Genomic DNA, 18,078 nt, shown 5'->3' with positions numbered 1-18,078 from the left:
ATATTTCACAAAGTTTACATATTAATATTGAAGCAAATTAAAATAAAATGTATCAGATATTTCTGCCAACAGGAAAAATGTTTTGATTGCCAAGTAGCACCATCCAATTGAGGTCAGGTAGTTGTGGCTGAGTGGTTAAGGCGATGGACTTGAAATCTATTGGGGTTTCCCTGCGCAGGTTCAAATCCTGCCAGCTATGTACTGCTTTTTATGCATGTAGAAAGCTAAGCTCATTTGTCCTTGATAACTTTATTTTCCATGAAACTAAAGTAGCTTTTACATTTCCCAAAGTTTAACTTACTGTAAAAGCTACCAAAAAAGGAAAACATTGATTTTGCACACAGCTTGTCAGTGAAACAACATTAAGGTAGTTGTTGCCGAGTGGTTAAGGTGATGGACTCAAAATCCATTTGCTTTTCAAGCTGGTTTAAAAACGAAATGCATTAAAGATGAAGAGAATCAAAGCATGTTATGTTTAAGAATTGAGTTCTCAATCTCAGCTTATCTCACCTACATATATATCCTGTTTTACAATGGACTTCTTTTTAAACCATATAATCTCAGACAGTGTCTTCCTGCATTCTATGTACATGCTTGTGACCTTGTATAAATGTTTCTCAGTGGCAACTTGTGAATGCAGATTCTTTCTATCTGGATTTACAGCTGTAGAGATGTAATGAAAGGTAAGAAATAATGTCTGTTAATCAACAAACTATTAATTGTGCAGTGTCAGTTGTTCTAATTCCAAACTTTATTAAGGAATAGACCATAAGTTCTCAAACTCAGTCCTCTGGACCCCACACAGTGTATGATTTGCAGGTAACCCAGCAGGTGCATATGTGTATTAATTACTCACTGACACATTTTAAAAAGTCCACTTGTGGAGCTAATTATTTACTTGTGGTTCTGCGAGGAGACCTGCAAAACATGCACTGTGTGGGGTTCTGAGAACCAAGTTTGAGAACCTGTGGAATAGACCAATAAAAAACCTAATATATTTTAAATGATTATTATTTGATAAAATGTCCGTAAAATGTACAATACAGTTCATGAGCACTAGTGTTGGCATGGTGTGATGTTAAAGGCTCTGATTTCTAATTAATTTAGTACAAGATCAAAAGTCCTTGACACCTATATTTGACATTAAACTATACTAGCTATTATATTTCACAAAATTTACATATTAATATTGAAGCAAATTAAAATAAAATGTATCAGATATTTCTGCCAACAGGAAAAATGTTTTGATTTCCAAGTAGCACCATCCAATTGAGGTCAGGTAGTTGTGGCCAAAAGGTTAAGGCGATGGACTTGAAATCCATTGGGGTTTCCCCGCGCAGGTTCAAATCTTGCCAGCTACGTACTGCTTTTTATGCATGTAGAAAGCTAAGCTCATTTGTCCTTTATTTTTTTATTTTCCATGAAACTAAAGTAGCTTTTACATTTCCCAAAATTTAACTTACTGTAAAAGCTACCAAAAAAGGAAAACATTGATTTTGCACACAGCTTGCCAGTGAAACAACATTAAGGTAGTTGTGGCCGAGTGGTTAAGGTGATGGACTCAAAATCCATTTGCTTTTCAAGCTGGTTTAAAAACGAAATGCATTCAAGATGAAGAGAATCAAAGCATGTTATGTTTAAGAATTGAGTTCTCAATCTCAGCTTAGCTCACCTACATATATATCCTGTTTTACAATGGACTTCTTTTTAAACCATATAATCTCAGACAGTGTCTTCCTGCATTCTATGTACATGCTTGTGACCTTGTATAAATGTTTCTCAGTGGCAACTTGTGCATGCAGATTCTTTCTATCTGGATTTACAGCTGTAGAGATGTAATGAAAGGTAAGAAATAATGTCTGTTAATCAACAAACTATTAATTGTGCAGTGTCAGTTGTTCTAATTCCAAACTTTATTAAGGAATAGACCATAAGTTCTCAAACTCAGTCCTCTGGACCCCACACAGTGTATGATTTGCAGGTAACCCAGCAGGTGCATATGTGTATTAATTACTCACTGACACATTTTAAAAAGTCCACTTGTGGAGCTAATTATTTACTTGTGGTTCTGCGAGGAGACCTGCAAAACATGCACTGTGTGGGGTTCTGAGAACCAAGTTTGAAAACCTGTGAAAAAGACCAATAAAAAACCTAATATATTTTAAATGATTATTATTTGATAAAATGTCCGTAAAATGTACAATACAGTTCATGAGCACTAGTGTTGGCATGGTGTGATGTTAAAGGCTCTGATTTCTAATTAATTTAGTACAAGATCAAAAGTCCTTGACACCTATATTTGACATTAAACTATACTAGCTATTATATTTCACAAAGTTTACATATTAATATTGAAGCAAATTAAAATAAAATGTATCAGATATTTCTGCCAACAGGAAAAATGTTTTGATTTCCAAGTAGCACCATCCAATTGAGGTCAGGTAGTTGTGGCCGAGTGGTTAAGGCGATGGACTTGAAATCCATTGGGGTTTCCCCGCGCAGGTTCAAATCCTGCCAGCTACGTACTGCTTTTTATGCATGTAGAAAGCTAAGCTCATTTGTCCTTGATAACTTTATTTTCCATGAAACTAAAGTAGCTTTTACATTTCCCAAAATGTAACTTACTGTAAAAGCTACCAAAAAAGGAAAACATTGATTTTGCACACAGCTTGTCAGTGAAACAACATTAAGGTAGTTGTGGCCGAGTGGTTAAGGTGATGGACTCAAAATCCATTTGCTTTTCAAGCTGGTTTAAAAACGAAATGCATTCAAGATGAAGAGAATCAAAGCATGTTATGTTTAAGAATTGAGTTCTCAATCTCAGCTTAGCTCACCTACATATATATCCTGTTTTACAATGGACTTCTTTTTAAACCATATAATCTCAGACAGTGTCTTCCTGCATTCTATGTACATGCTTGTGACCTTGTATAAATGTTTCTCAGTGGCAACTTGTGCATGCAGATTCTTTCTATCTGGATTTACAGCTGTAGAGATGTAATGAAAGGTAAGAAATAATGTCTGGTAATCAACAAACTATTAATTGTGCAGTGTCAGTTGTTCTAATTCCAAACTTTATTAAGGAATAGACCATAAGTTCTCAAACTCAGTCCTCTGGACCCCACACAGTGTATGATTTGCAGGTAACCCAGCAGGTGCATATGTGTATTAATTACTCACTGACACATTTTAAAAAGTCCACTTGTGGAGCTAATTATTTACTTGTGGTTCTGCGAGGAGACCTGCAAAACATGCACTGTGTGGGGTTCTGAGAACCAAGTTTGAAAGCCTGTGGAATAGACCAATAAAAAACCTAATATATTTTAAATGATTATTATTTGATAAAATGTCCGTAAAATGTACAATACAGTTCATGAGCACTAGTGTTGGCATGGTGTGATGTTAAAGGCTCTGATTTCTAATTAATTTAGTACAAGATCAAAAGTCCTTGACACCTATATTTGACATTAAACTATACTAGCTATTATATTTCACAAAGTTTACATATTAATATTGAAGCAAATTAAAATAAAATGTATCAGATATTTCTGCCAACAGGAAAAATGTTTTGATTTCCAAGTAGCACCATCCAATTGAGGTCAGGTAGTTGTGGCCGAGTGGTTAAGGCGATGGACTTGAAATCCATTGGGGTTTCCCCGCGCAGGTTCAAATCCTGCCAGCTACGTACTGCTTTTTATGCATGTAGAAAGCTAAGCTCATTTGTCCTTGATAACTTTATTTTCCATGAAACTAAAGTAGCTTTTACATTTCCCAAAATTTAACTTACTGTAAAAGCTACCAAAAAAGGAAAACATTGATTTTGCACACAGCTTGTCAGTGAAACAACATTAAGGTAGTTGTGGCCGAGTGGTTAAGGTGATGGACTCAAAATCCATTTGCTTTTCAAGCTGGTTTAAAAACGAAATGCATTCAAGATGAAGAGAATCAAAGCATGTTATGTTTAAGAATTGAGTTCTCAATCTCAGCTTAGCTCACCTACATATATATCCTGTTTTACAATGGACTTCTTTTTAAACCATATAATCTCAGACAGTGTCTTCCTGCATTCTATGTACATGCTTGTGACCTTGTATAAATGTTTCTCAGTGGCAACTTGTGCATGCAGATTCTTTCTATCTGGATTTACAGCTGTAGAGATGTAATGAAAGGTAAGAAATAATGTCTGGTAATCAACAAACTATTAATTGTGCAGTGTCAGTTGTTCTAATTCCAAACTTTATTAAGGAATAGACCATAAGTTCTCAAACTCAGTCCTCTGGACCCCACACAGTGTATGATTTGCAGGTAACCCAGCAGGTGCATATGTGTATTAATTACTCACTGACACATTTTAAAAAGTCCACTTGTGGAGCTAATTATTTACTTGTGGTTCTGCGAGGAGACCTGCAAAACATGCACTGTGTGGGGTTCTGAGAACCAAGTTTGAGAACCTGTGGAATAGACCAATAAAAAACCTAATATATTTTAAATGATTATTATTTGATAAAATGTCCGTAAAATGTACAATACAGTTCATGAGCACTAGTGTTGGCATGGTGTGATGTTAAAGGCTCTGATTTCTAATTAATTTAGTACAAGATCAAAAGTCCTTGACACCTATATTTGACATTAAACTATACTAGCTATTATATTTCACAAAGTTTACATATTAATATTGAAGCAAATTAAAATAAAATGTATCAGATATTTCTGCCAACAGGAAAAATGTTTTGATTTCCAAGTAGCACCATCCAATTGAGGTCAGGTAGTTGTGGCCGAGTGATTAAGGCGATGGACTTGAAATCCATTGGGTTTTCCCCGCGCAGGTTCAAATCCTGCCAGCTACGTACTGCTTTTTATGCATGTAGAAAGCTAAGCTCATTTGTCCTTGATAACTTTATTTTCCATGAAACTAAAGTAGCTTTTACATTTCCCAAAATTAAACTTACTGTAAAAGCTACCAAAAAAGAAAAACATTGATTTTGCACACAGCTTGTCAGTGAAACAACATTAAGGTAGTTGTGGCCGAGTGGTTAAGGTGATGGACTCAAAATCCATTTGCTTTTCAAGCTGGTTTAAAAACGAAATGCATTCAAGATGAAGAGAATCAAAGCATGTTATGTTTAAGAATTGAGTTCTCAATCTCAGCTTAGCTCACCTACATATATATCCTGTTTTACAATGGACTTCTTTTTAAACCATATAATCTCAGACAGTGTCTTCCTGCATTCTATGTACATGCTTGTGACCTTGTATAAATGTTTCTCAGTGGTAACTTGTGCATGCAGATTCTTTCTATCTGGATTTACATCTGTAGAGATGTAATGAAAGGTAAGAAATAATGTCTGTTAATCAACAAACTATTAATTGTGCAGTGTCAGTTGTTCTAATTCCAAACTTTATTAAGGAATAGACCATAAGTTCTCAAACTCAGTCCTCTGGACCCCACACAGTGTATGATTTGCAGGTAACCCAGCAGGTGCATATGTGTATTAATTACTCACTGACACATTTTAAAAAGTCCACTTGTGGAGCTAATTATTTACTTGTGGTTCTGCGAGGAGACCTGCAAAACATGCACTGTGTGGGGTTCTGAGAACCAAGTTTGAAAACCTGTGGAATAGACCAATAAAAAACCTAATATATTTTAAATGATTATTATTTGATAAAATGTCCGTAAAATGTACAATACAGTTCATGAGCACTAGTGTTGGCATGGTGTGATGTTAAAGGCTCTGATTTCTAATTAATTTAGTACAAGATCAAAAGTCCTTGACACCTATATTTGACATTAAACTATACTAGCTATTATATTTCACAAAATTTACATATTAATATTGAAGCAAATTAAAATAAAATGTATCAGATATTTCTGCCAACAGGAAAAATGTTTTGATTTCCAAGTAGCACCATCCAATTGAGGTCAGGTAGTTGTGGCCAAAAGGTTAAGGCGATGGACTTGAAATCCATTGGGGTTTCCCCGCGCAGGTTCAAATCTTGCCAGCTACGTACTGCTTTTTATGCATGTAGAAAGCTAAGCTCATTTGTCCTTTATTTTTTTATTTTCCATGAAACTAAAGTAGCTTTTACATTTCCCAAAATTTAACTTACTGTAAAAGCTACCAAAAAAGGAAAACATTGATTTTGCACACAGCTTGCCAGTGAAACAACATTAAGGTAGTTGTGGCCGAGTGGTTAAGGTGATGGACTCAAAATCCATTTGCTTTTCAAGCTGGTTTAAAAACGAAATGCATTCAAGATGAAGAGAATCAAAGCATGTTATGTTTAAGAATTGAGTTCTCAATCTCAGCTTAGCTCACCTACATATATATCCTGTTTTACAATGGACTTCTTTTTAAACCATATAATCTCAGACAGTGTCTTCCTGCATTCTATGTACATGCTTGTGACCTTGTATAAATGTTTCTCAGTGGCAACTTGTGCATGCAGATTCTTTCTATCTGGATTTACAGCTGTAGAGATGTAATGAAAGGTAAGAAATAATGTCTGTTAATCAACAAACTATTAATTGTGCAGTGTCAGTTGTTCTAATTCCAAACTTTATTAAGGAATAGACCATAAGTTCTCAAACTCAGTCCTCTGGACCCCACACAGTGTATGATTTGCAGGTAACCCAGCAGGTGCATATGTGTATTAATTACTCACTGACACATTTTAAAAAGTCCACTTGTGGAGCTAATTATTTACTTGTGGTTCTGCGAGGAGACCTGCAAAACATGCACTGTGTGGGGTTCTGAGAACCAAGTTTGAAAACCTGTGAAAAAGACCAATAAAAAACCTAATATATTTTAAATGATTATTATTTGATAAAATGTCCGTAAAATGTACAATACAGTTCATGAGCACTAGTGTTGGCATGGTGTGATGTTAAAGGCTCTGATTTCTAATTAATTTAGTACAAGATCAAAAGTCCTTGACACCTATATTTGACATTAAACTATACTAGCTATTATATTTCACAAAGTTTACATATTAATATTGAAGCAAATTAAAATAAAATGTATCAGATATTTCTGCCAACAGGAAAAATGTTTTGATTTCCAAGTAGCACCATCCAATTGAGGTCAGGTAGTTGTGGCCGAGTGGTTAAGGCGATGGACTTGAAATCCATTGGGGTTTCCCCGCGCAGGTTCAAATCCTGCCAGCTACGTACTGCTTTTTATGCATGTAGAAAGCTAAGCTCATTTGTCCTTGATAACTTTATTTTCCATGAAACTAAAGTAGCTTTTACATTTCCCAAAATTTAACTTACTGTAAAAGCTACCAAAAAAGGAAAACATTGATTTTGCACACAGCTTGTCAGTGAAACAACATTAAGGTAGTTGTGGCCGAGTGGTTAAGGTGATGGACTCAAAATCCATTTGCTTTTCAAGCTGGTTTAAAAACGAAATGCATTCAAGATGAAGAGAATCAAAGCATGTTATGTTTAAGAATTGAGTTCTCAATCTCAGCTTAGCTCACCTACATATATATCCTGTTTTACAATGGACTTCTTTTTAAACCATATAATCTCAGACAGTGTCTTCCTGCATTCTATGTACATGCTTGTGACCTTGTATAAATGTTTCTCAGTGGCAACTTGTGCATGCAGATTCTTTCTATCTGGATTTACAGCTGTAGAGATGTAATGAAAGGTAAGAAATAATGTCTGGTAATCAACAAACTATTAATTGTGCAGTGTCAGTTGTTCTAATTCCAAACTTTATTAAGGAATAGACCATAAGTTCTCAAACTCAGTCCTCTGGACCCCACACAGTGTATGATTTGCAGGTAACCCAGCAGGTGCATATGTGTATTAATTACTCACTGACACATTTTAAAAAGTCCACTTGTGGAGCTAATTATTTACTTGTGGTTCTGCGAGGAGACCTGCAAAACATGCACTGTGTGGGGTTCTGAGAACCAAGTTTGAAAGCCTGTGGAATAGACCAATAAAAAACCTAATATATTTTAAATGATTATTATTTGATAAAATGTCCGTAAAATGTACAATACAGTTCATGAGCACTAGTGTTGGCATGGTGTGATGTTAAAGGCTCTGATTTCTAATTAATTTAGTACAAGATCAAAAGTCCTTGACACCTATATTTGACATTAAACTATACTAGCTATTATATTTCACAAAGTTTACATATTAATATTGAAGCAAATTAAAATAAAATGTATCAGATATTTCTGCCAACAGGAAAAATGTTTTGATTTCCAAGTAGCACCATCCAATTGAGGTCAGGTAGTTGTGGCCGAGTGGTTAAGGCGATGGACTTGAAATCCATTGGGGTTTCCCCGCGCAGGTTCAAATCCTGCCAGCTACGTACTGCTTTTTATGCATGTAGAAAGCTAAGCTCATTTGTCCTTGATAACTTTATTTTCCATGAAACTAAAGTAGCTTTTACATTTCCCAAAATTTAACTTACTGTAAAAGCTACCAAAAAAGGAAAACATTGATTTTGCACACAGCTTGTCAGTGAAACAACATTAAGGTAGTTGTGGCCGAGTGGTTAAGGTGATGGACTCAAAATCCATTTGCTTTTCAAGCTGGTTTAAAAACGAAATGCATTCAAGATGAAGAGAATCAAAGCATGTTATGTTTAAGAATTGAGTTCTCAATCTCAGCTTAGCTCACCTACATATATATCCTGTTTTACAATGGACTTCTTTTTAAACCATATAATCTCAGACAGTGTCTTCCTGCATTCTATGTACATGCTTGTGACCTTGTATAAATGTTTCTCAGTGGCAACTTGTGCATGCAGATTCTTTCTATCTGGATTTACAGCTGTAGAGATGTAATGAAAGGTAAGAAATAATGTCTGGTAATCAACAAACTATTAATTGTGCAGTGTCAGTTGTTCTAATTCCAAACTTTATTAAGGAATAGACCATAAGTTCTCAAACTCAGTCCTCTGGACCCCACACAGTGTATGATTTGCAGGTAACCCAGCAGGTGCATATGTGTATTAATTACTCACTGACACATTTTAAAAAGTCCACTTGTGGAGCTAATTATTTACTTGTGGTTCTGCGAGGAGACCTGCAAAACATGCACTGTGTGGGGTTCTGAGAACCAAGTTTGAGAACCTGTGGAATAGACCAATAAAAAACCTAATATATTTTAAATGATTATTATTTGATAAAATGTCCGTAAAATGTACAATACAGTTCATGAGCACTAGTGTTGGCATGGTGTGATGTTAAAGGCTCTGATTTCTAATTAATTTAGTACAAGATCAAAAGTCCTTGACACCTATATTTGACATTAAACTATACTAGCTATTATATTTCACAAAGTTTACATATTAATATTGAAGCAAATTAAAATAAAATGTATCAGATATTTCTGCCAACAGGAAAAATGTTTTGATTTCCAAGTAGCACCATCCAATTGAGGTCAGGTAGTTGTGGCCGAGTGATTAAGGCGATGGACTTGAAATCCATTGGGTTTTCCCCGCGCAGGTTCAAATCCTGCCAGCTACGTACTGCTTTTTATGCATGTAGAAAGCTAAGCTCATTTGTCCTTGATAACTTTATTTTCCATGAAACTAAAGTAGCTTTTACATTTCCCAAAATTAAACTTACTGTAAAAGCTACCAAAAAAGAAAAACATTGATTTTGCACACAGCTTGTCAGTGAAACAACATTAAGGTAGTTGTGGCCGAGTGGTTAAGGTGATGGACTCAAAATCCATTTGCTTTTCAAGCTGGTTTAAAAACGAAATGCATTCAAGATGAAGAGAATCAAAGCATGTTATGTTTAAGAATTGAGTTCTCAATCTCAGCTTAGCTCACCTACATATATATCCTGTTTTACAATGGACTTCTTTTTAAACCATATAATCTCAGACAGTGTCTTCCTGCATTCTATGTACATGCTTGTGACCTTGTATAAATGTTTCTCAGTGGTAACTTGTGCATGCAGATTCTTTCTATCTGGATTTACATCTGTAGAGATGTAATGAAAGGTAAGAAATAATGTCTGTTAATCAACAAACTATTAATTGTGCAGTGTCAGTTGTTCTAATTCCAAACTTTATTAAGGAATAGACCATAAGTTCTCAAACTCAGTCCTCTGGACCCCACACAGTGTATGATTTGCAGGTAACCCAGCAGGTGCATATGTGTATTAATTACTCACTGACACATTTTAAAAAGTCCACTTGTGGAGCTAATTATTTACTTGTGGTTCTGCGAGGAGACCTGCAAAACATGCACTGTGTGGGGTTCTGAGAACCAAGTTTGAAAACCTGTGGAATAGACCAAGAAAAAACCTAATATATTTTAAATGATTATTATTTGATAAAATGTCCGTAAAATGTACAATACAGTTCATGAGCACTAGTGTTGGCATGGTGTGATGTTAAAGGCTCTGATTTCTAATTAATTTAGTACAAGATAAAAAGTCCTTGACACCTATATTTAACATTAAACTATACTAGCTATTATATTTCACAAAGTTTACATATTAATATTGAAGCAAATTAAAATAAAATGTATCAGATATTTCTGCCAACAGGAAAAATGTTTTGATTGCCAAGTAGCACCATCCAATTGAGGTCAGGTAGTTGTGGCTGAGTGGTTAAGGCGATGGACTTGAAATCTATTGGGGTTTCCCTGCGCAGGTTCAAATCCTGCCAGCTATGTACTGCTTTTTATGCATGTAGAAAGCTAAGCTCATTTGTCCTTGATAACTTTATTTTCCATGAAACTAAAGTAGCTTTTACATTTCCCAAAGTTTAACTTACTGTAAAAGCTACCAAAAAAGGAAAACATTGATTTTGCACACAGCTTGTCAGTGAAACAACATTAAGGTAGTTGTTGCCGAGTGGTTAAGGTGATGGACTCAAAATCCATTTGCTTTTCAAGCTGGTTTAAAAACGAAATGCATTAAAGATGAAGAGAATCAAAGCATGTTATGTTTAAGAATTGAGTTCTCAATCTCAGCTTATCTCACCTACATATATATCCTGTTTTACAATGGACTTCTTTTTAAACCATATAATCTCAGACAGTGTCTTCCTGCATTCTATGTACATGCTTGTGACCTTGTATAAATGTTTCTCAGTGGCAACTTGTGAATGCAGATTCTTTCTATCTGGATTTACAGCTGTAGAGATGTAATGAAAGGTAAGAAATAATGTCTGTTAATCAACAAACTATTAATTGTGCAGTGTCAGTTGTTCTAATTCCAAACTTTATTAAGGAATAGACCATAAGTTCTCAAACTCAGTCCTCTGGACCCCACACAGTGTATGATTTGCAGGTAACCCAGCAGGTGCATATGTGTATTAATTACTCACTGACACATTTTAAAAAGTCCACTTGTGGAGCTAATTATTTACTTGTGGTTCTGCGAGGAGACCTGCAAAACATGCACTGTGTGGGGTTCTGAGAACCAAGTTTGAGAACCTGTGGAATAGACCAATAAAAAACCTAATATATTTTAAATGATTATTATTTGATAAAATGTCCGTAAAATGTACAATACAGTTCATGAGCACTAGTGTTGGCATGGTGTGATGTTAAAGGCTCTGATTTCTAATTAATTTAGTACAAGATCAAAAGTCCTTGACACCTATATTTGACATTAAACTATACTAGCTATTATATTTCACAAAATTTACATATTAATATTGAAGCAAATTAAAATAAAATGTATCAGATATTTCTGCCAACAGGAAAAATGTTTTGATTTCCAAGTAGCACCATCCAATTGAGGTCAGGTAGTTGTGGCCAAAAGGTTAAGGCGATGGACTTGAAATCCATTGGGGTTTCCCCGCGCAGGTTCAAATCTTGCCAGCTACGTACTGCTTTTTATGCATGTAGAAAGCTAAGCTCATTTGTCCTTTATTTTTTTATTTTCCATGAAACTAAAGTAGCTTTTACATTTCCCAAAATTTAACTTACTGTAAAAGCTACCAAAAAAGGAAAACATTGATTTTGCACACAGCTTGCCAGTGAAACAACATTAAGGTAGTTGTGGCCGAGTGGTTAAGGTGATGGACTCAAAATCCATTTGCTTTTCAAGCTGGTTTAAAAACGAAATGCATTCAAGATGAAGAGAATCAAAGCATGTTATGTTTAAGAATTGAGTTCTCAATCTCAGCTTAGCTCACCTACATATATATCCTGTTTTACAATGGACTTCTTTTTAAACCATATAATCTCAGACAGTGTCTTCCTGCATTCTATGTACATGCTTGTGACCTTGTATAAATGTTTCTCAGTGGCAACTTGTGCATGCAGATTCTTTCTATCTGGATTTACAGCTGTAGAGATGTAATGAAAGGTAAGAAATAATGTCTGTTAATCAACAAACTATTAATTGTGCAGTGTCAGTTGTTCTAATTCCAAACTTTATTAAGGAATAGACCATAAGTTCTCAAACTCAGTCCTCTGGACCCCACACAGTGTATGATTTGCAGGTAACCCAGCAGGTGCATATGTGTATTAATTACTCACTGACACATTTTAAAAAGTCCACTTGTGGAGCTAATTATTTACTTGTGGTTCTGCGAGGAGACCTGCAAAACATGCACTGTGTGGGGTTCTGAGAACCAAGTTTGAAAACCTGTGAAATAGACCAATAAAAAACCTAATATATTTTAAATGATTATTATTTGATAAAATGTCCGTAAAATGTACAATACAGTTCATGAGCACTAGTGTTGGCATGGTGTGATGTTAAAGGCTCTGATTTCTAATTAATTTAGTACAAGATCAAAAGTCCTTGACACCTATATTTGACATTAAACTATACTAGCTATTATATTTCACAAAGTTTACATATTAATATTGAAGCAAATTAAAATAAAATGTATCAGATATTTCTGCCACCAGGAAAAATTTTTGGATTTCCAAGTAGCACCATCCAATTGAGGTCAGGTAGTTGTGGCCGAGTGGTTAAGGCGATGGACTTGAAATCCATTGGGGTTTCCCCGCGCAGGTTCAAATCCTGCCAGCTACGTACTGCTTTTTATGCATGTAGAAAGCTAAGCTCATTTGTCCTTGATAACTTTATTTTCCATGAAACTAAAGTAGCTTTTACATTTCCCAAAATTTAACTTACTGTAAAAGCTACCAAAAAAGGAAAACATTGATTTTGCACACAGCTTGTCAGTGAAACAACATTAAGGTAGTTGTGGCCGAGTGGTTAAGGTGACGGACTCAAAATCCATTTGCTTTTCAAGCTGGTTTAAAAACGAAATGCATTCAAGATGAAGAGAATCAAAGCATGTTATGTTTAAGAATTGAGTTCTCAATCTCAGCTTAGCTCACCTACATATATATCCTGTTTTACAATGGACTTCTTTTTAAACCATATAATCTCAGACAGTGTCTTTCTGCATTCTATGTACATGCTTGTGACCTTGTATAAATGTTTCTCAGTGGCAACTTGTGCATGCAGATTCTTTCTATCTGGATTTACAGCTGTAGAGATGTAATGAAAGGTAAGAAATAATGTCTGTTAATCAACAAACTATTAATTGTGCAGTGTCAGTTGTTCTAATTCCAAACTTTATTAAGGAATAGACCATAAGTTCTCAAACTCAGTCCTCTGGACCCCACACAGTGTATGATTTGCTGGTAACCCAGCAGGTGCATATGTGTATTAATTACTCACTGACACATTTTAAAAAGTCCACTTGTGGAGCTAATTATTTACTTGTGCTTCTGCGAGGAGACCTGCAAAACATGCACTGTGTGGGGTTCTGAGAACCAAGTTTGAAAACCGGTGGAATAGACCAATAAAAAACCTAATATATTTTAAATGATTAATATTTGATAAAATGTCCGTAAAATGTACAATACAGTTCATGAGCACTAGTGTTGGCATGGTGTGATGTTAAAGGCTCTGATTTCTAATTAATTTAGTACAAGATCAAAAGTCCTTGACACCTATATTTGACATTAAACTATACTAGCTATTATATTTCACAAAGTTTACATATTAATATTGAAGCAAATTAAAATAAAATGTATCAGATATTTCTGCCAACAGGAAAAATGTTTTGATTTCCAAGTAGCACCATACAATTGAGGTCAGATAGTTGTGGCCGAGTGGTTAAGGCGATGGACTTGAAATCCATTTGGGTTTCCCCGCGCAGGTTCAAATCCTGCCAGATGCATACTGCTTTTTATGCATGTAGAAAGCTAAGCTCATTTGTCCTTGATAACTTTATTTTCCATGAAACTAAAGTAGCTTTTACATTTCCCAAAATTTAACTTACTGTAAAAGCTACCAAAAAAGGAAAACATTGATTTTGCACACAGCTTGTCAGTGAAACAACATTAAGGTAGTTGTGGCCGAGTGGTTAAGGTGATGGATTCAAAATCCATTTGCTTTTCAAGCTGGTTTAAAAACTAAATGCATTCAAGATGAAGAGAATCAAAGCATGTTATGTTTAAGAATTGAGTTCTCAATCTCAGCTTAGCTCACCTACATATATATCCTGTTTTACAATGGACTTCTTTTTAAACCATATAATCTCAGACAGTGTCTTTCTGCATTCTATGTACATGCTTGTGATCTTGTATAAATGTTTCTCAGTGGCAACTTGTGCATGCAGATTCTTTCTATCTGGATTTACAGCTGTAGAGATGTAATGAAAGGTAAGAAATAATGTCTGTTAATCAACAAACTGTTAATTGTGCAGTGTCAGTTGTTCTAATTCCAAACTTTATTAAGGAATAGACCATAAGTTCTCAAACTCAGTCCTCTGGAACCCACACAGTGTATGATTTGCAGGTAACCCAGCAGGTGCATATGTGTATTAATTACTCACTGACACATTTTAAAAAGTCCCCTTGTAGAGCTAATTATTTACTTGTGGTTCTGCGAGGAGACCTGCAAAACATGCACTGTGTGGGGTTCTGAGAACCTAGTTTGAAAACCTGTGGAATAGACCAATAAAAAACCTAATATATTTTAAATGATTATTATTTGATAAAATGTCCGTAAAATGTACAATACAGTTCATGAGCACTAGTGTTTGCATGGTGTGATGTTAAAGGCTCTGATTTCTAATTAATTTAGTACAAGATCAAAAGTCCTTGACACCTATATTTGACATTAAACTATACTAGCTATTATATTTCACAAAGTTTACATATTAATATTGAAGCAAATTAAAATAAAATGTATCAGATATTTCTGCCAACAGGAAAAATGTTTTGATTTCCAAGTAGCACCATCCAATTGAGGTCAGGTAGTTGTGGCCAAAAGGTTAAGGCGATGGACTTGAAATCCATTGGGGTTTCCCCGCGCAGGTTCAAATCCTGCCAGCTACGTACTGCTTTTTATGCATGTAGAAAGCTAAGCTCATTTGTCCTTGATAACTTTATTTTCCATGAAACTAAAGTAGCTTTTACATTTCCCAAAATTTAACTTACTGTAAAAGCTACCAAAAAAGGAAAACACTGATTTTGCACACAGCTTGCCAGTGAAACAACATTAAGGTAGTTGTGGCCTAGTGGTTAAGGTGATGGACTCAAAATCCATTTGCTTTTCAAGCTGGTTTAAAAACGAAATGCATTCAAGATGAAGAGAATCAAAGCATGTTATGTTTAAGAATTGAGTTCTCAATCTCAGCTTAGCTCACCTACATTTATATCCTGTTTTACAATGGACTTCTTTTTAAACCATATAATCTCAGACAGTGTCTTCCTGCATTCTATGTACATGCTTGTGACCTTGTATAAATGTTTCTCAGTGGCAACTTGTGCATGCAGATTCTTTCTATCTGGATTTACAGCTGTAGAGATGTAATGAAAGGTAAGAAATAATGTCTGGTAATCAACAAACTATTAATTGTGCAGTGTCAGTTGTTCTAATTCCAAACTTTATTAAGGAATAGACCATAAGTTCTCAAACTCAGTCCTCTGGACCCCACACAGTGTATGATTTGCAGGTAACCCAGCAGGTGCATATGTGTATTAATTACTCACTGACACATTTTAAAAAGTCCACTTGTGGAGCTAATTATTTACTTGTGGTTCTGCGAGGAGACCTGCAAAACATGCACTGTGTGGGGTTCTGAGAACCAAGTTTTAAAACCTGTGGAATAGACCAATAAAAAACCTAATATATTTTAAATGATTATTATTTGATAAAATGTCCGTAAAATGTACAATACAGTTCATGAGCACTAGTGTTGGCATGGTGTGATGTTAAAGGCTCTGATTTCTAATTAATTTAGTACAAGATCAAAAGTCCTTGACACCTATATTTGACATTAAACTATACTAGCTATTATATTTCACAAAGTTTACATATTAATATTGAAGCAAATTAAAATAAAATGTATCAGATATTTCTGCCACCAGGAAAAATGTTTGGATTTCCAAGTAGCACCATCCAATTGAGGTCAGGTAGTTGTGGCCGAGTGGTTAAGGCGATGGACTTGAAATCCATTGGGGTTTCCCCGCGCAGGTTCAAATCCTGCCAGCTACGTACTGCTTTTTATGCATGTAGAAAGCTAAGCTCATTTGTCCTTGATAACTTTATTTTCCATGAAACTAAAGTAGCTTTTACATTTCCCAAAATTTAACTTACTGTAAAAGCTACCAAAAAAGGAAAACATTGATTTTGCACACAGCTTGTCAGTGAAACAACATTAAGGTAGTTGTGGCCGAGTGGTTAAGGTGACGGACTCAAAATCCATTTGCTTTTCAAGCTGGTTTAAAAACGAAATGCATTCAAGATGAAGAGAATCAAAGCATGTTATGTTTAAGAATTGAGTTCTCAATCTCAGCTTAGCTCACCTACATATATATCCTGTTTTACAATGGACTTCTTTTTAAACCATATAATCTCAGACAGTGTCTTTCTGCATTCTATGTACATGCTTGTGACCTTGTATAAATGTTTCTCAGTGGCAACTTGTGCATGCAGATTCTTTCTATCTGGATTTACAGCTGTAGAGATGTAATGAAAGGTAAGAAATAATGTCTGTTAATCAACAAACTATTAATTGTGCAGTGTCAGTTGTTCTAATTCCAAACTTTATTAAGGAATAGACCATAAGTTCTCAAACTCAGTCCTCTGGACCCCACACAGTGTATGATTTGCTGGTAACCCAGCAGGTGCATATGTGTATTAATTACTCACTGACACATTTTAAAAAGTCCACTTGTGGAGCTAATTATTTACTTGTGCTTCTGCGAGGAGACCTGCAAAACATGCACTGTGTGGGGTTCTGAGAACCAAGTTTGAAAACCGGTGGAATAGACCAATAAAAAACCTAATATATTTTAAATGATTAATATTTGATAAAATGTCCGTAAAATGTACAATACAGTTCATGAGCACTAGTGTTGGCATGGTGTGATGTTAAAGGCTCTGATTTCTAATTAATTTAGTACAAGATCAAAAGTGCTTGACACCTATATTTGACATTAAACTATACTAGCTATTATATTTCACAAAGTTTACATATTAATATTGAAGCAAATTAAAATAAAAGGTATCAGATATTTCTGCCAACAGGAAAAATGTTTTGATTTCCAAGTAGCACCATCCAATTGAGGTCAGATAGTTGTGGCCAAGTGGTTAAGGCGATGGACTTGAAATCCATTTGGGTTTCCCCGCGCAGGTTCAAATCCTGCCAGATACATACTGCTTTTTATGCATGTAGAAAGCTAAGCTCATTTGTCCTTGATAACTTTATTTTCCATGAAACTAAAGTAGCTTTTACATTTCCCAAAATTTAACTTACTGTAAAAGCTACCAAAAAAGGAAAACATTGATTTTGCACACAGCTTGTCAGTGAAACAACATTAAGGTAGTTGTGGCCGAGTGGTTAAGGTGATGGATTCAAAATCCATTTGCTTTTCAAGCTGGTTTAAAAACTAAATGCATTCAAGATGAAGAGAATCAAAGCATGTTATGTTTAAGAATTGAGTTCTCAATCTCAGCTTGGCTCACCTACATATATATCCTGTTTTACAATGGACTTCTTTTTAAACCATATAATCTCAGACAGTGTCTTCCTGCATTCTATGTACATGCTTTTGACCTTGTATAAATGTTTCTCAGTGGCAACTTGTGCATGCAGATTCTTTC

The 18,078-nt window shown here is 35.1% G+C and overlaps 16 non-coding genes across 16 annotated transcripts; all 16 read left to right on the top strand.

Moving 5' to 3' along the window:
- Positions 1-117: 117 nt before the first annotated feature.
- On the top strand, positions 118-199 carry TRNAS-UGA (transfer RNA serine (anticodon UGA)). The gene has a single exon. It is a non-coding gene; the product is annotated as a tRNA-Ser (tRNA).
- Positions 200-1,279: 1,080 nt separating this feature from the next.
- Positions 1,280-1,361, top strand: TRNAS-UGA (transfer RNA serine (anticodon UGA)). Its single transcript has one exon. It is a non-coding gene; the product is annotated as a tRNA-Ser (tRNA).
- A 1,080-nt stretch (positions 1,362-2,441) lies between these two features.
- Positions 2,442-2,523, top strand: TRNAS-UGA (transfer RNA serine (anticodon UGA)). The gene has a single exon. It is a non-coding gene; the product is annotated as a tRNA-Ser (tRNA).
- Positions 2,524-3,603: 1,080 nt separating this feature from the next.
- Positions 3,604-3,685, top strand: TRNAS-UGA (transfer RNA serine (anticodon UGA)). Its single transcript has one exon. It is a non-coding gene; the product is annotated as a tRNA-Ser (tRNA).
- A 1,080-nt stretch (positions 3,686-4,765) lies between these two features.
- Positions 4,766-4,847, top strand: TRNAS-UGA (transfer RNA serine (anticodon UGA)). The gene has a single exon. It is a non-coding gene; the product is annotated as a tRNA-Ser (tRNA).
- Positions 4,848-5,927: 1,080 nt separating this feature from the next.
- On the top strand, positions 5,928-6,009 carry TRNAS-UGA (transfer RNA serine (anticodon UGA)). Its single transcript has one exon. It is a non-coding gene; the product is annotated as a tRNA-Ser (tRNA).
- A 1,080-nt stretch (positions 6,010-7,089) lies between these two features.
- Positions 7,090-7,171, top strand: TRNAS-UGA (transfer RNA serine (anticodon UGA)). Its single transcript has one exon. It is a non-coding gene; the product is annotated as a tRNA-Ser (tRNA).
- Positions 7,172-8,251: 1,080 nt separating this feature from the next.
- On the top strand, positions 8,252-8,333 carry TRNAS-UGA (transfer RNA serine (anticodon UGA)). Its single transcript has one exon. It is a non-coding gene; the product is annotated as a tRNA-Ser (tRNA).
- Positions 8,334-9,413: 1,080 nt separating this feature from the next.
- TRNAS-UGA (transfer RNA serine (anticodon UGA)) lies at positions 9,414-9,495 on the top strand. The gene has a single exon. It is a non-coding gene; the product is annotated as a tRNA-Ser (tRNA).
- Positions 9,496-10,575: 1,080 nt separating this feature from the next.
- On the top strand, positions 10,576-10,657 carry TRNAS-UGA (transfer RNA serine (anticodon UGA)). Its single transcript has one exon. It is a non-coding gene; the product is annotated as a tRNA-Ser (tRNA).
- A 1,080-nt stretch (positions 10,658-11,737) lies between these two features.
- On the top strand, positions 11,738-11,819 carry TRNAS-UGA (transfer RNA serine (anticodon UGA)). The gene has a single exon. It is a non-coding gene; the product is annotated as a tRNA-Ser (tRNA).
- Positions 11,820-12,899: 1,080 nt separating this feature from the next.
- Positions 12,900-12,981, top strand: TRNAS-UGA (transfer RNA serine (anticodon UGA)). Its single transcript has one exon. It is a non-coding gene; the product is annotated as a tRNA-Ser (tRNA).
- A 1,083-nt stretch (positions 12,982-14,064) lies between these two features.
- Positions 14,065-14,143, top strand: TRNAS-UGA (transfer RNA serine (anticodon UGA)). Its single transcript has one exon. It is a non-coding gene; the product is annotated as a tRNA-Ser (tRNA).
- Positions 14,144-15,223: 1,080 nt separating this feature from the next.
- TRNAS-UGA (transfer RNA serine (anticodon UGA)) lies at positions 15,224-15,305 on the top strand. The gene has a single exon. It is a non-coding gene; the product is annotated as a tRNA-Ser (tRNA).
- Positions 15,306-16,385: 1,080 nt separating this feature from the next.
- Positions 16,386-16,467, top strand: TRNAS-UGA (transfer RNA serine (anticodon UGA)). The gene has a single exon. It is a non-coding gene; the product is annotated as a tRNA-Ser (tRNA).
- A 1,083-nt stretch (positions 16,468-17,550) lies between these two features.
- TRNAS-UGA (transfer RNA serine (anticodon UGA)) lies at positions 17,551-17,629 on the top strand. Its single transcript has one exon. It is a non-coding gene; the product is annotated as a tRNA-Ser (tRNA).
- The last annotated feature ends 449 nt before the right edge of the window (positions 17,630-18,078 follow it).

Source organism: Pseudophryne corroboree, chromosome 11 (genome assembly GCF_028390025.1).
Source record: "Pseudophryne corroboree isolate aPseCor3 chromosome 11, aPseCor3.hap2, whole genome shotgun sequence".
Classification (NCBI taxonomy): Eukaryota; Metazoa; Chordata; class Amphibia; order Anura; family Myobatrachidae; genus Pseudophryne; species Pseudophryne corroboree.
The sequence above is the reverse complement of the archived record's forward strand: the minus strand, read 5'-3'. Positions and strand labels throughout refer to the sequence as shown.